The 17,881-nt window shown below is 39.7% G+C and overlaps 1 protein-coding gene across 7 annotated transcripts in view; it reads left to right on the top strand.

Annotated features, from left to right (window-relative positions):
- PRKCD (protein kinase C delta) overlaps positions 1-17,881 on the top strand; it is a 123,982-nt gene that overhangs the window by 43,365 nt on the left and 62,736 nt on the right. The window contains exon 1 of one of the 7 annotated variants that reach the window (XM_043550508.1): positions 14,964-14,986. The exons of the other annotated variants lie outside the window; for them this stretch is intronic. The gene's annotated coding sequence lies outside the window, so the exon portion shown is untranslated. Of the gene's footprint in view, positions 1-14,963; positions 14,987-17,881 lie in introns of those variants that run through there. 7 annotated transcript variants of the gene reach the window in all.

Here is a 17,881-nt window from a genome sequence, read left to right as displayed (position 1 = left end):
ATAGCTAGAGAGAACTGTGTATAATATAACACTAAATGCAGCTGCCTTCTGGGCTGAAGCAATGCACTTGTTTCATAGTGCAGTGCTACACAACACTGCAGGGCAAAAAAAAATAAATGAATTCTTCACTCAATTGAAAGTATGGGGAAGTTTTGAAAGGATTATTTGAGCCAGAATTTGCCTGGGACACAGGAGCCAAGCACCTTATTCTTACTGATTTGCAAGAAAAATCACAGGAACAACAGTAGTAGCACTACTGTGCTCATTTGCTCCCGTAGGGGTTCAAATACTGATTCACAGGGAAGGGTGCCGTCTATTGATTTGCCAGCACTGTTGCTTACAGCTTCTATGTTTTCCTGTAAAGTCTCTCTTATGCCAGTACTAACTGTGGCTGATCCTTCTTGCCTTAAAATCCAATAAAATCACAGTTTATGATGATATGGCTGAAGGCCAGGACAAGATACATAAGTGAATATAAAACAAATTGCTGTGGATCATTACAAAATAACACTGTAGCAAAGGAAACAGAAGTACTTTAAAAAAGCTGTAGTGAAACTAGCCAGACTTTCAGTCCATTTATCAAAGGGCTTGTGGTTAACATTTTATGGCAGATCAAACTAAAGGAAATATTGAGCAAGGAAAGTTGATTTGTAGCTAAACCATTCAATGCTGTACTGCTTTTGTGGGCATGGTGGCAGTGATGCTGAATTGTAGTGGAGTAATACTAGTTTACAGACTTCAAAGAGAAACAGCAGAATTAAATTCATTTGCAAATGTAACACCATTAATTTGGGCTTAAATAGGGACTGGAAGTGGCTGGCTCATTACAGAAGTAGCTTTGCCTCTCCTGGAATTGACACCTCCTCATCTATTGTTGGGAGTGGACTACATCCACCCTGATCAAATTGGCCCTGTCATCACTGGTTCTCCACTTGTGAGGTGGTAACTCCCTTTTCTTCATGTGTCAGTATATTTATGTCTGCCTCTGTAATTTTCACTCCATGCACCTGAAGAAGTGGGGTTTTTACCCACGAAAGCTTACGCTCAAATAAATCTGTTAGTCCTTAAGGTGCCACCAGGCTCCTTGTTGTTTTTGTGAATGCTAGTTTAGTTACTTCTAGGAAAGGTGCAAGTACTTGGGCAAGTTGGTTATTTTACTCTTATTCCCTCTCTAACCATCCATTTTATGTGGATACTGCAATCTATGCCTTCTTTTTCAGACAAACTATATTCAGTACAAAGATGACCAAGTAGAGCAACAGAACGGATCGTGATTGGCAAGGCTTTTAAATGGAATTCTTATGTATACATTTTATTTTTCCTATATATTTCTATAACTGATTGTGTGTGTTTGTTCCTGTATGTTATGCACATATACCTATTCTATAGTTTTCCTGTTGCAATGGGTACTGTGGTGGTATGCCTGCTGGAAAAGGTCATGCTATATTCCTGATTTCCAGAAGCCTGGGGACTTCAGAAGGACATTCTTGTTGGAGTCCCAGACTGTGGGATTAGCTCAATCCATCAAATTTTAATTCGTTAATATTCAGGGCATGTTGCAGGCTTATTTTTTTCAGCCAAGTCTTTGGCTATCTGAGGCATTATTTTTTTCCCTTGTTTATTGTACCCTGCCATAAGTATGTGGATACAGTGTTGAGTCCTGGTCTTGGGCAGGAGTTCAAGCTCTGGGACCCTGCAAGGCGGAGTGCCAGCCACTGCCATACCGCACCTCTCTTAACCCCGTGTAGACATACCCAAAAAGAGTCACTTAGGCTGGATTGTCTCCAGATGTTTTGGAAAGTACATTGCAGAACTGCTTTCTAATTCCAGCAGTTTAGAAGGCATCTGTTATGTTTTTTAGCTTTGTTGATTTGATGCAAGTTTGTTCTTTTTCCATTTTTTTTAATTCCTTCATAGCGATGTGTGACACTAGCCAGCTAAAACTGAAATGAAAGCGGTTTCCAGTTGCATTCACTATTAAAACAATTCGCACCTAAGTTCTGTGGTGTGCAAGTGCTGCAGTTTTAAGGGGAGATGTGTTTAGGGTGACCAGATGTCCTGATGTTATAGGGACAGTCCGATATTTGGGGCTTTTCCTTGTACAGACAGCCCCACTGCCATCCCAAGTTTTCACATTTTCTAACTGGTCACCCTAAATGTGTTTGGTTTTTTTTCTTCTCAACAAAATACTAAAAATCAGCAGTTCTCCAAAGAAAGAGACGGAGATCAATGTCTGATTTTTAAATATTTACACTGAAATGCTCTCATGTTGTGTTTGCGTAAGTCTGGTGTCAACATGTCCATATTATAGACTTACATTTTTTGTGGGGAACAGAAGTTTTAATCAATCCCCTGAGAAATATGTTCCAATGAAAACATATAAAATAAAAGTCTGGAATTGTGTACTGGATCCTGAATATCCAGATATTCAACCTAAAATATTGAGTGAGGGTAGAGTTCAAGGGGTGGGATAGACTTTCCTAAATATACCTGTATCAAAAACTCTCTATGATAGGTTCAGCCTTTGATTCATGAAGAGCCCAGGAGCTCCTTTTTTCATCTGACTGTTCCCTCCTTAGTTCTTTGGCTTTTAATTGTCTTTTTTAATGGTAAAGGTTGTTAAATATTATTTTTAAGCTACTTAAAAATAGAGCAAATTCATCTTGCTGCATTCTCAAACCCTAGAACTATAGGGTGCTGAGAAACATTGTGAAACACTCAATTTCTCAGCAAGCATTCTGCCTTGTGCCTAGCGATAGACAGAGGCTGATGAAAATGCAGAGACAGCAAGGGACAAATAGTGATAGAAGCTTGTAGGGGTTACTCAAGGGAAGTAAATGAGCTGTTTCTTGTTACCTCATTTATTAAAATGAGGAACAGAACAGAGGAATGTACAGCTGACCTACTTATTTGTGTTTACTCTGACGTTTTAAATAACTGAATTACAAGGATGAGTTTAAAGGAATCGGCTCCCTACAGTATCTTTACTTTTAATTAATCCAGGCACCCAAACAACTGGAGGATGGTACAGCTCATAACTGGTGGAATACATGCTTGTTTCCAAAGAATAGTATTTTCATGACCTTCTTGGGAAAAGGGTTATGTGCCTCATTTATAGGGGACATTGAACTGCGGTTATCACTGAGTTCTGCCCTGAAAAAGAGCGGAAAGAATCTGAATACTGGTCCCAAATCTATAATCATATAGATCTTAGGCTGGCAACTCTATTAATTATCTTCCTTATAGCCAGAGCTGGATGTGAAGAATATAATTGTTTTGCTGTAGAAGGCAGGAGTCCTATGCATATGCTCGCTTCCCACCCTTCCTTTGTTCGAACACACTGTGCTTTTCTGCCTCACACTTAATGTTTAAATAAATAGAAATCGTACTCTTCAAAGTTCCTGTCATCCTTTACAGCTGACAACCCTTTTTTGTATTTTTGGTGGGTGTGCATTTTTAATTAGCAATTTTGTAATGAAAAAGCTGTTTTATACTTCAGCATCTCGTTGGATTGAAACTTTTTTTGAGAGAGAGAGAGGTGACCAAAGACTGCTCATGTACGTAAAGGAATAACAGCCAGTAGAATTTCCTTCTTTTTCTTTAAAAAGAGAAGTCATGTTTTTTTAGTCCCAGCACTGAGCGTGGAATGGTAGGAGCATTGAAATCCACAGATGATCTTCTCTTTCTTCTCCCCTTATTCTTAAATTGTTACAAAGTAAAATGGCCACATTATAAAATCAAAGAAACAAAATGTTTCTGCTGCTGCCTTGTGTGCCAGGTTACATGTCTGGGTGTTCTTTTGTTCTTCTGTTTTTGTTTTTCTTCTCCTATCTGACTTATGGATCTGTGAAGTATGCGTTTCTTACAATGGGAACACTGTTTCAGAAACTGAACTGCAGAGAGCTGAATCCTGCCAGGAGGTGCTGGTGCAGAGGAGGCAGGCTGGGGATGGGTTCTATCACACAGGAATGAACCTCAGAGTTGGGATAGGTGGCAACCCAACTATGACCGTTCTGATGCTGAGCACAGATCCATATCCTAAATTGTGGAACAATTGTTCCAATTGTTGTTTTAGCTCGTGGCTACATTTATTGATACCCATCCCATTTGTGGCCATGGGGTTGAGTAAATCATACCTGAAACTGCAGGGCATTAAAAATTTGTAAAATGTAGAAAATATTTTAAATATGTCATTTGGGAAATTGTTTTTCAGGTCATTTGGGGGCCAAATCTTAATTCATTTAAAAACAAGTCCTGTTCTGAATTGTTAAAAAACAGAGTTACATCTAGATCCTCCCAAACTAGACATTTTAATCTTTCCATGTTGCTGTTTTTACTCAAGTGAGATTGACTTACACTATCTCCAATAAAATAATGAGCGAATTCTGTCGGCTGCAGGCAACTTTTTTATTTTTTTCTTCCTTTTTTTTTTTTTTTTAATATCTGGAATTTTGCTTGAAGTTATTAAGCAGAATTTCATTCTATGTCTGCTTCAAACATGGTTTTAGTAACAGAGGTGGAAAATGGAATAGTTCTGAATTGTTTCTATCTACCAGTTAGTCTTGTGCTTTCAAAACAAAAAAGAGACTGCACTAGGCCCAAAAATGTGGAAAACTCCTTTTTCCTCAAAACAAAACAAATACCTTATTGAAGAACTCTTGTGTTCAACTGTGGCAAAGCAATTGAGAAAAATAACTTTGTTGGCAAATTAAATTTTCATTTACACCTTCCTGAAGTACAGTCATTCAATTTACAAGGTACTTTTCTGCCTTATGCCTATAATATCTCTTACATACCCAGCCTACTCAGAGATTCAGTTGTTACTCTCGCTCAAAAGTTCGATACTTTCAGGACTAAAATCCCTATATGCCTTATTTGCCACACGCTTGCATTCAGACAATTTAAGAATAGCTAAATGTGATTATTAGACTAATCACGTCATCAGATGGTCATTCAAATTTGACTTAATATTTAAAAAACAACTTGGAAGATTTATTGCTTGCGGTGATTTTGTGTGTGTGTGTTTGTTTAGACAAGGGCTTTTGACACTCAGCATTTGTGAGACATTTCACAATAACGGTGGGGGGGAATGAATGATTTGAAGAGGCAGCCATCATTTTGGGTGGTTCTTACAATGTCTTGGATCTTCAAAATAGACATGGCAATCTGGGGGCATTTCCAATGCTTCTGGTCAGACTAGAAATAGTATGGCAAGAATATCTTTGGAGCAAGGACTGTCTCTTGCTATATATTTGTATTCATGCAGTGGGTGGTTGTTTCAGCTTGTCAATTTCTAAAATATTATTTCTATAATAATAAATATCTGTTCAAGGATACAGTGGGTTTGCATGAGTATTTAACAGCTCTTATTTTTGTATCTCCAATTCTGAAAAGCTTCTTATTACTTTGTTCTTTATAATAGCTACTCCATGTGGCATTTTATCAAAACTATTATTGGAAACCTTCATATTTCTGATTGTCAGTTCAGGATCTGTTTATAGGTGCAAATGAATCAAATAAATAATTGCAGCAAACAAATACTTGTCTATGGAAGGCAGTCATACCCTTTTTATTGTATTCTGCATTGACATCCTTGTCTTACCTCTTCGTATGATTCTTTTGTAGTTTCAAATTTAATGTATATCATAAACTTTTATTTAAACATTGTAGCCAGAGTTCCTATGAGCCAGTAGGATCAAGTCCAAAGTAAACATTGTGTGTTCAGATAATTCAAGTATATGTGAGACCACCTGTAAATATTGTATCCTGGAAAATCTCATGTCATGGGCATTAATATGGACTTTAATTCATTGTGATATTCTGTTTTCATTGAAAAACACATGCAAGATGCTGACTTCTAATTGATGAGATAGCATAAGGCAGAATCAGAAGAGAAAATTACCTTCCTTCACCCTGAATCTGTCATTGGATCAGATCCATGTCCCATTAAAGTCAATGGGAGTTTTACTATTGACTTCAAAACGACAAGGAGTAGGTCCATTTGGAAGAATGGATCCTCTGGTCAGGGGGCTAGTAATGGGATATGGAGTTTTTTATTTCTCTGTTGCCAGTTGAAATGCAGCCCAATTTGGCAATGACCAGAAGTTTTCATCTCATGACAGTTCGGTGGTCTGAGAGAAAGGAGTGGATAGTTTCACTCCAGTTTCTAGAGGGCAGGTTTCCATATCAGTAAAGCACTCCCACAAATGGCACAACTGTAATCCTTGTTGGCCGTCCTACAGCTCCCTATGGGATGCCCCTCTACCCACGCCCAGGTGCTGGTGTCCTGTCCTGACCCTGTCCCACCCTGGTGGCTGGTGCACATGTTCCTTCCCCTTTCCTGGGTCATGCATCTCTGCTAGAACTCTCAGTGACTGGAAAGCTGGACCAGGAAGTCCTACCTGCTCCCAGGTGGCTGGCCAGATCTCATACACTGGCGGCCACTTCAGCCCCTCCTCCAGTTCCTGCTCTTATCTCCATGAGGCGTTATGGGGGTGGAAAATATCGGGGATGGGGGCCAGAAACATAGATCCATCCCCCCCGATATTTCCATTGTGGGGGCACTAGCCCTAACCCCCTCTCCACCTCTGTTCTGCCACCCCTGGATAAACAAAGACCACCCCTGGTCTCCAGAGATTCATTTAGCACCTTTCAAGTGGAGGATGTTTTGGTATCTCTGTGGAAATTATGGTAGCAATTCACTCTAGGAAAATGACCTAGTGAAACAAACTTTTGTTTAAAATTTATCTTCTATAATGTCACCATGGTACAATAACTCTTAGCTCAAGTGTCTGTTTTTACCTGTAAAAAGAACGAGGCGTCCTTGTGGCACCTTACGTTCTTTTTACCAATACAGACTAACACGGCTACCACTCTGAAACCAGTTTTTACCTGTGTTAATCTATATTGATCTGCATTGCTGTGCAGGAGACTGATATTGTCTTGGGTCAGTCTGTGCCTCACCTGTTTGGCAGGACTGTGAAGGAACTGCTTTCAAATCATTCGGCTGCAATTTCCAAAGGGGGCTTAGGGGAATTAGGAGTCAAATGCTCATTGAAAATCCTTATATCCCTTTGAAAATCCCATGTAAACTGTGAGCTCTTCAGCTGATTAAGGAGCAGCACTGTCAGGCTTCCAATGGAGTCCCAGGCAGTGGCTGCAATGCAAATTTGAGGGTGTCGAGTAATGATCCTGGGATTGGGAAGGGTATGAAAGATCTTTTCAGGAAATGGGAGGAAGAAAGAAAACATTTTAATCTGTTAGGGTATTACAAGAGGTATTTTATACTGTACAACAGATGATTCCAGATCTTTTGGAATATCAAAATCCTGCTCCGTAATTAACATAATAAAATAAATCTGTTTTGTCAGGCAAACAGATGTTGTAGCTGATCTCTTGGAGCCATTATGTTGCATGCAGTGAATATAGGGATATAAAAACAAAAGCACATGTGAAATTTCTGTATGTACTAAAAGCCCTACACGGGTAGTTACTCTGTATGTACCACTAACTCAACTACTTAGGGATTTTAATATTAATAGGATCCATTCATTATTATCAGTAGACATAAACAGTCTTTCTGACTTTTTTATTCTCCACAGCTAAGGTAAAGTTTATGGGCTGGTTCCAAGCTATGTTGTGTACCTCCAGTAATTCCCATTGATGTAGGAGGAAGCTATAGATTTTCAGTACCGCTGAAAATCAGATTGTAGGAGACAAAAGTAGCAAAGTCTAAGTCTGCTGAATTCCTATTAACTTTAACTGTAGTTTCTTTAAATCACATGAGTCAAACTAAAATTTTTTTTTACACTTGCAGTGACAAATTCTCTTTCTTTCAGCCTAGAGTGAATTTTTTTCTTCTGAGTAATAAACCCATAAAAGTCAGAGGCTCTGATGGAAAAGCTGACTGACACAATGAAGTACAGTATTCCTGAGTCTGGTTGGGAAAAACAAGCTTAAAAAAACAAGTTGAAAAATGGAGAAATGCAGAGAGAACTCTAACGAGTAAAATAAATGTCTGTATATAAGGAACCGTTTCAGGGAAGCCTGTGTAATTTCCCTAAAACTTAGCTGCCATGAAGTGGTTTCATATATATATATATATATATATATATATATATATATATATATATATATATATATATATATATATATATATTTATATTTATATTTATGTGGAGGAGCAAAATGCTTTTGTTTAAATTGAATCATAGTCTTTAAAAACATCATAATTTGTAACAAAAATACGTTGGAAAACTTGAACGAATATTTTAAAATATTTTTAAATGAAAAGTCATTCAGGTAGTTTTGCAAAAGCCCTCAAACTCCACAAAGGTCACCTGCATCACTATCCTTTTATGTGCAGACACATTGGTGGCCCTGTACTTCACCAGAAATGGAGAAATTAAACACTGAAACTTGCTGTAGCAAACTTCAAGTGAGGGGTATAAGGGTGGAATACAGTTTCCCATCATTAGTCTTCTTGGGGGCATCCCTCTAGGAACTACTCAAACCATTTTAATGCATTCCCCTGAATTCCTACCACCTCTCTCTGGCAAGACAGCAGTGTGTCATGGTCAGTAGTGTCTAGAAGGATGAGAATGGTTGTCTGTCCTCTATCCATTGACAGAAGGAGATCATTCATCAATGCCACTACAGTATTTTCAGTTCCAAGTCCTGGCCTGAATCCAGATTGTGCTAGGTCTGGATTGTTGGGTTGAGGCAGAGTAACTTGTAGTTGACCTTCTGCTAGCTTCTCTCTGAGGTTGCTCGGGAATGGGAGGTTTGACACTGGGTAATAGTTGGCTATGACTGACATATCCAGAGCAGGTTTCTTCAATGTTGGTCAGACTATTGCATGTTTGAAGGAGGAAGGAAGGATTCCTTCTCTGAATGAGGCATTGGCTGTTTTGGTCAGGGCTGGCACTAGTTGTTCATGACTCTCTTTAACAAGCCAGGAAGGCCCTGGGTCAGGTTCACAAGTCTTGGGTCACGACTCCTATAGGGTATCCAGAACTTCTTGATGAGTGAATGTACTGAACTCTGGGAATGCAGGTGGGCTGTTGGCTGGTAGGTGCAGGAGGAGCTGCTTGCAGTGAAAATAATTCTTCATGGTGTTTGGTGCTGAGCTCCAATGCAGGTTGTACAAGAATTCAGGATTGTTCCCTGGGGGTGGAATTTAGCAGACTTTTTGGAGGGACCTGTAATACAGCCTCAGTACAGGCTTTGGGGAATTTGTTTCATCCTGTCTAAATCAGCCTTTGTTTTCCATCATTGGCACTTGTTTCTGCCCCTCTCTCTTCATCCAGGACGGGGTGTCAGAAAACGAGGGAGATCTGGGTGGGCAGCGGGGAGGAAGGTGCCTTTTTTGGGTCAACTTATCAGTGGTTAAGGCTTGTGTATAATGCTAATGATTTAACATGGCCTTGACTTCTTGTCTTGTAGGAGGGGTGCTACTGTCCTTTAATGGGTTTTGGAATTTGTTGGAGTCTTGGTCTATGGTGTAACATAGGGGAGATGATGTGGGCTAGCACAGGGCTTGTGGTGTTACCCAGCCAGGTCTCCGTGATGCATGCTGAGGCTGTGGAGAAGAGAAACAGCATGGCACTTATTGAAAGTTTACCTACTACCTGTCTTTCACCACATACAGCCATCCTAGGACCACGAAGATGGCCCAGAGCTTGGACAAGATCAGCTCATGGATGGGAAGAGCTGGTTGAAGCTAAACCAGAGTAAAGCAGAGGTTATGCTATTGGGCATTTTGTGTAGTTTCTTTTTGGTTGAAGGTATTGGTCAATTGACTCAATAAGAGTGCTTCTGGATTCCTCACTGATGATACGATCTCACATTACAGCATCCACAAGTAACATTTTCTACCAGCCGGGTTGGTTAGGAGACTCTGTCCCATCTTGGCATATGATGTGGTCACATTTACTCAAGCCTTCCTCACCTCTCGGCTGGACTACAATATATCTGGGAATGAAGCCTTCAGCACCTAGAAAACTCCAACTGTTACAGAATGCGTCATCTTGCCAATATTGGCTACCGTGAGCACATCAGATCTGTCCTCTGCTCCCTACACTGGCTTCTCACAGAATATCAAATCAGGTTCAAGGTCTTGGTCCTTACCTTCAGTGCACTCCATGGCCTTGTCCCAGGGTACCTAAAAGGTAGCCTAACGCTCTGGGATGAAGACTGTGGTTGACAGCTTTGCACTGAGAGTAAAGCTCCTTTGTGCAGGAGACAGCTTTCTCAGAGCTGGCCTACTACTTTGGAAAGAACTCCCCCAGGAACTAATGACCATTACAAACCTCACCATCTTCCACTACAAGTGCACGGTGCATATTTTGACCTTGCCTTCTCCAAGAAACTTATAACTACGTGTGTGTATAATTTGTTACTATTAAAAAAAATTCCAAAACAAAACCCTCCACTGGGGAGAGGATGAGAGAACAAAAACATGGGAGATGATGTTCACATTGTTTAATATTCTGCTGGAAGATGCTTACCTACTATAGTGATAAATGCGTTTTAGAGAAAAGAAGTACTTTGGGAGGAAGGGAGGCCCTTGTCCAAGCATGCAAAAGATCCATGTTCACTTCTGGGGCAGGTGGGGTGGGATGGTGGTTCAGGCTGCTCTCTGAACCTATCCCCAGAAGGATTTTAAAAAGCCAATCTTAAGAAGAGGGACATTTTAAATTAAAGCAATTGTCTTATTTTAATTATCATTAATCTTGTTAGTGTCTTAAAAAAATGTTGCTAGATAGTTATTGCCTTATGGCTTTCAGATTTTTACATACAGTGGGGAAACAAAGCAATAATAAAACAGCTAAGTGCCAAAGGGGTTGTGCTGTTTGGCCTTTGGCTGCGTTTCAAGCACAGCATCAGCAAACAGCCATGGACATTCTTTGCTGTTGGAAGAAAACAGTTTTTGTATGCAGCTTCAAGCATTCCTGCCAGGCAGCATGGAAAAGATTCGCAAAAAGAAAAGGAGTACTTGTGGCACCTTAGAGACTAACCAATTTATTTGAGCATACGCTTTCGTGAGCTACAGCTCACTTCATCGGATGCATAAATTGGTTAGTCTCTAAGGTGCCACAAGTACTCTTTTTCTTTTTGCGAATACAGACTAACACGGCTGTTACTCTGAAACCATGGAAAAGATTGTGACTCTTTTAGTATGTGCAGCTCTATGTCCGTGTTGTAAAATGCAGAAACTTGGTTGCCTCTCTGTGGGCTGCTAAGAAATCGGAAACATGAACCAGCAGAAGCTTTTATTAAACATTGTGTCTGTCAGTGACTGAACAATGTGTCCACTACTTGGACCCATTGGTTTTCTAGCCCCCATGGCTCTGGGTTTCTGGCCTGTTGTAGAGTTGTCAATGTTTCTTCTGGACGGTGTAACTCAAAGCGTTGGTGTTACTTTGATGTAGAGGAGATGCAGCTATGTCTTTGTTTTTGGATCACTATAAAGGTGGACTAATTTTGCTGTTTTATTACAAGAAAGAATTACCTACACAGTAACAATGGAACTTTAACAAGTCTGTAGTGCTGAGTTGAGTGCTGCTGTTTGAGCTCCAGTTATCTGTTAAAGACTTTGGAGAATGGGAGAAGATACAACATTAACCCCTTGTCTTTCACACCACCAGCTGCTGTTAGTGAAGAGACTTCTTCTCTAGCCAAACTTTGTAATGGGGAACCTGGCAATATCTTATGGCTTGGAATGTTTGAGACTACACCGATGGATTTTTCTATGAGGATTTTCAAAGAAACACAAACAGCCCTCACTAGTGAGCAAATGTTGGACAAATTATGTGATCCCTCCTTAAGTTTAATAATTCAGAGGTGATTGTATGGATTAATTTGTTTTCCAATTTAATTCAGTAAAAACTTCCAATTTCCAGGGTGGATAAAAATCAATGATTTTTAAAAAAAATCAGATTTTTTTAAAATTTAAATTGAATTTTTTTGATAAAATGCTTTTTGAGGAAAAAACCTATCTAAAGATAGTTTTAATTAAGATACATTATAGCTCAAAGGTATCTCATCATGGAATAGGGATTATAAATTCTAATTCTATAGTATGAAACAATATATTCATGTAATGTTTTAAGAAAAGTTTTGTAAATGAGTTCCAGTAGTTCATGGATTAGGGACCCAATTTTATGAGGTTCCAGGGGCTTCTGTATAGATTATTTAGGTTATTCTTTCTGTCTACCCAATGGGACTCAGTGCTAAGTCTAGACAATACCATCAGAGTTGCTTAGTTTTGCAGTTCTAAAACTGTGGATTTGTGTCTCCAGAGATAATGTGCTTGTTAACAGCAAAAAATGTTTTAAATAAATAAATAATATATAGAGGTGAGAAATAACAGACCACAACCCGATTGTCCCTCTGCAAATTTGTGAACACAGAAACAGTCCCTTACTTCTCTCTAAAAGTGCAAAATTTCAAAAAGTTCAGTGAATAGAAGATGGTGGGGCGGAACAGATCTGGACAAGGAAAAGAAGTCTGGAGATAAATGTGAGAAGGGAGGGGGACAGGCAGTAGAAACAAAAGTGAAACTGTTTGAACAGCATATTCCAGAAGTCTTGAGGTCTTTCTGAGTAGCCTTCATTGATTTGAGATCTACCAGACCATTCTCTCACTAGAAGGGAAAACTTATAATGGCAGCAGGCCGTAAAAGAGACCCAGTTTGGGTCTCCTCTATCGCTGCATTGTGAAGAATATGTATTAAGGTTATAACAACAAACAAGAATGCACTTTTATGTAGAAATCCATGAAATCAAGTCTTCCTGACTAGTGATTTAAATCCATTTAATTTAAATCAAATCTACCCTGCCAACTTCTAAAACTGACCTGAAGCTGCTGGAGAATTTTCAGAATGTCTGCCAGAACACTGCAGAATCCGTAGACTTTTGCTGTAGAATTTTTCTCTAGCTTACCACAGAGCACATAAGTTGTTGCTTGTGGCACTCCTTTTGCAGTGAAATGTGGTACTGGCCACTGTCTGAGAATGGCTCTGTAGTCTGATGCAGCATGGCAGTTTCTGTGCAATTTTCTCTAGAGTAATGTTATGAAAGATTTTTCCCCTCTTTTTTTTATTTCAGATAAGAGACACATTGAGCTTTTAAATATTTGAGATATAGAACTTGCAACTTCCATTGGTCTCCTTAAGAGCTCACATCTCCAAAGGCTAAGTCAAGGGCTTAAGGGTAAGCCATTTGGCTGTCATATTTCATTGCAGCAATAAATTTCTCATGAGTTGAATGTGAATTCCCCTTTCTTATTTCATAAGTAGACTTTTTGAAGCACCTTTCGACGTCTTGTCAAATGCTGTAATTAAAAGCTTGAATCGGCATTCAGATGCTCATGATTCTTCCAGTGTGAAGTTGCGGGGGGTGGGGAGGATCTTAGTTCACAGAGAACACTGGGCAATAACTGTGTATATTGACTAGATGTGCATATGTTGGGTTTGCTTTTGTTTTGTTTTTTGAATGTGACTGAACTTTAGATGATTGGGTATTCTGCAGGGATTTTGAGAAATTTCTGTTGGTTAGAATGAGTCTCTGTGGCTATGTCTTTACTGCCAAAAAAGGTGGGTATTTTTACAGCAAGATACTTAATGCATGTTAGTTATCTCACTGTAAAATCCTAATGGAGACAAGTCTCTGTAGCTTTTACCATGATGTAGTTAGGTGAGGTCAGCTGTAGATGGGGGGGTAGAGGAAATAGTGTTGTCCTTGACTACCTACATTGTGGATAAAAACTACAGACCCTTGTGTGCACTTGGATTTCACAGCAAGATAGCTAATACATATTAGTTACCTGGCAGTAAACACACACCCTTTTTGGCACTGAAGACACAGCCTGTGTGTGTAAAGAAAACAGAGTTGCTTTTGGTTGCGAGAGCAAGTTTACTTCCCAGAGTAATTAATTTTTATTGGTAATAAAAGAGCAACGGTAGCCTCTGTTTTTGCCAGCAATCTTGAACTGACTTAGCTCATACCAGCACAATCAGAGTGCGGTGGATCTTGCTGTCCCCATGTGTATGTTTTTGTGTTTTGGCAAGCTGATTGTATGTAAGTAAGTGTTTGAGTTCACAGTGAAGCTGACTGTCACTCGGGGGGTGGGGAGGGGAGAAGAAAACATTTTTTCAGGAGACAACTAAATCTGGGGCTTGAAAGGTCAGTTTTGCATCTGACTATCAGGAAGGGGAAAGATCACTGGTTCACTTAGAAAACACATACTTCAATATATTTACATTGTACTTATGAATTTAATGCTCTAAAAGTTCATGCGATGGGGCTTATGTTCACTTTAGGGACTAACACTGGCTTGAACCAGACACAACATGGACAAGCACAGTGTAAACTTTCATCCAGCCTTGCCAATGCATCTCAATCTAAGCTCTTTGCTAGTCCCAGTCCTGGGTTTATTTGAATAGTGGTTTTCCAGCTGTGCTGAACTATGTGGGGACTTAATGATCTGATTAACTTTCCAAGAGGGACTAGGATCTAAACCATTCAACTCATTTTCACCTATGACCTAATCGGGACTTGAATCTCTCTCTCCAGAGGTGAAAGTCTACAGCATCTGGTTCCCAGTTATCCATGCATACTGCATGTTACTCACTATCTGTATAGTCTTGTATTGGCAGATGATTTGCACAGTCATTTAAGGTACCAATTCCTAGTCTAGCAGTTAGAACATATTCCTCATTAGAGATTTTGATTAGCATTATATTTACATTGATTTATCAGTGGACGGTGTGAGGTATAGCTGGGATTTGTTACTTTTACTGAAGCTGTTTTCCTTTCTTGAGGAGGTCATCTGAATCCCTAATCCTAACAAATGAAGCTCCAGCTACATCAGCTTGAGGTTCAGTGTGGCAGAGTTGTCTTCTTAGTGCCTGGATGACATACTGTGGAAATTTGCATTATAGCGGTGCTTTTCAGTTGTCCAATGGGATAAATAGTGTTGCCAGGTAATTGCAAAGCTGAATAAAACACAGCTTTTCAGCTTTTTTTGTTGTGGAGGAGAACAGGACATTGATCAAAATTAACATAGACTATTTTGTTTTAGGGATTTGTAAAATATTCCTGTTACAATTTTGTGGGAAGGTTTTGATTTATAGTAGCTGTATGGCACACAAAAAAGAGTATTAACAAATATATCCCTTGCAATGCACTGACTTTCTCAGAGTTCACAATCCTTTGTCTAAATCAGTGGTTCTCAAACTAAGGCCGCCGCTTGTTCAGGGAAAGCCCCTAGCAGGCATCCGCAGGTTTGGCCGGTCGCAGCTCCCACTGGCTGCAGTTCCCCCCCCTCTACTGAAAGCTCTAGTCTTCAGTGTTACCTTGCCAGCCTATCATTACAAGAGTAAACATTTTGCTTGTGCAAATTGTGATTCAGAAGATGTGATGGATCTTTTTTGATCTAATGAAGGAAAGATCATACATTTATTGACCATTTTGTACTTTTTGGACTATTATATTTCCCAGTAAATGTCAAATAAGGTACAGACAAACAAGTTTTCAGTTGAATTAGGCTAATTAATAAGCATAGGCTTCCTGTTAGAAATAAAAAATATAATAGCCTTTATGCCAAATCCAGAGATTCAGACCAAAACCAAGAGAGATGTAACATTTGGCTTCTCAAATGCATCAGCAAAATTTTCATTTTGGAAATGTGTTCTGCTGTAGGCTCAATGAGATAAAGGATTCTTCGGTCCTACTTAAACAGGATAGTTTGCAGAATTGGAGGGATTGCATTAATTGTGAAAGATAGCTTTTGTATATTCAGGATATCATTCCATGGTGGAAATGATCAGTGAGTGGAGTTTATTTGGTTACAAATTTAACTTAACTGAAATACTATCATAATTCAAAGAGGTATCCTGCAGACCCCCTGATTAGAATAGTGATCAAGATTTCTTAATACGGAAGTTGCAGTATTTTCTGGTAAAATAATACTGTAATGGGCAATATTAACTGCTCCATTATCAACTAACAGAACCATAAATTTAGGAGTTGTTTGGAGAAACATTATTGATACTGTGACTGATTGCATTTTAGAATACAGTATACTCCTGTTTGTTAGGGTTCCCAACTGTCTAATCCCAGAAAACCCAACACCCTTGCCCTGCCCCTTCCCTGAGGCCCCACCCCTCCCTCACTCCATCCCCCCTCCCTCTGTTGCTTGCTCTCCCCCACCCTCTCTCACATGCTCATTTTCACTGCAAGGCCCAAACAGGCATATTTACTGTTTTGACAGATGTATTATGCTCAGTTCAGGTTTTATTTGTTCCAGGATGCTGGAGCTGGCAGCAAAATAGTCAAAAAGGGTACTTTTAAAAAATGAAAGGTTTTCATAATTCTTTCCCTCCCCTCTTCCCATTTTTTATAGCCAGCTCCATGTTTTTTGTCCACTAAAGTTATTGTAATTTTATGTGTGGAATTAGGACCACACATTATCATAGCTGCAGTGGGTCCATTAAAGGCCCACTCCTGAAGCCCAAATACAAATCCATAGAGCACAACCACAGAAATGCCTATGATACCTATATAAATAAGTCTGTAGAAACTGACTCCCACACCTACATGCAGATACACATGTGTATTTGTGTGTGCACATCTAGCATGCACTAACACATATAATTCCACATTATTTAATATTACAATTGTTGTTTAGTGCCTAGAGACCCCAACTAAGATCAGGGCTCCAGGGTGGTAAGTGCTGGACATACACGTAAAAAGAGAGAGTCTGCAACAAAGAGTTTATAATGTCGCTCGACAAAGGTGGGGAGAAATGTATGATACACTGGCTCTTCTGCAATTACTAATCAACAACATTCATTTTTTAAGAAATAATACATTTCTTTTAGAGTTTAGACACACAGTCTCTTACACACATACCATGCATGCATGCACACACTTGCCTACACAGAGACACTTTTTCGTACACTTTTCCAGGGGCTGCCTAAATCACCCAGCTGGGAAGGGAGGAGGATGGACTGGAGGGGAAAAGATGGGGTAGGGTGGGGTGGAGGAGAGAGGATGGGGAGGGAAAGAGGCGAAGGATGAGAGCAGGGTGGAGGTGAGAGGGGGCAGTGAAGGAGAGAGGATTTTGTTAGGATAATTGGGAGTTCAGATAATCAAGAGAGTAGCCTCTTGCCCCAGTCCCCACCAGCACTCTCCTTTGCAGTCATAAACAGCTGGACAGGGTATAGACCAGTGATACTCAGATCTCTTGGTTCAAGAGTCAAATCAGTGATCAGTATTACCCAAAAGAGCCACAGGAGTGTGAATTCAGTGTTTCATTTACTATAGTACTATATATTCATATTTAAACAGTATGGTGGGAAATACTTAGTTTTTCTATATTATATTATACTATGTTACTAACCAATTCTAGTTGATAAAATAATACTTGGTTAGTCATATTGCTGTGAGAATAATATTTTACAACCAATATAATAATAACCAACTACAAATGGTTGTTAACATAGTAAAGGCATCCTGACTGGTTAATAATTAAATCACAGTGTTTCAATATTATATGCAGGAAAGAGCTGGAGGAAACGTATTAAAGAGCCACTTGCGGATTGTGAGCCTCAGTCTAAATTTCATGGTATAGACTTTCCTGTTGCCACTATGAAGTAATAGTAAGGCAGCAGACTCCCTATCTCACAGGCTCCTTCTGTGGCTGCTTGGGTCAGTGCATGCATACCCCAGCACTGGCTCCTGTAGGCTGCTGGGGACGGGGCATGGAGGTCACGCTGAAGGAGGAGTTGGGTGGGCACCTCAGTGCTGCAACAGCCAGAGCTATGACACAAATTCCACAGGGGACGAGGAGGTTGGGGGAGAGATGTGCATGCCGC

Source organism: Chelonia mydas, chromosome 7 (assembly GCF_015237465.2).
Source record: "Chelonia mydas isolate rCheMyd1 chromosome 7, rCheMyd1.pri.v2, whole genome shotgun sequence".
In the NCBI taxonomy this organism is placed as follows: Eukaryota; Metazoa; Chordata; order Testudines; family Cheloniidae; genus Chelonia; species Chelonia mydas.
Note: the sequence above shows the minus strand (reverse complement) of the source record. Positions and strands in the feature narration are given on the sequence as shown.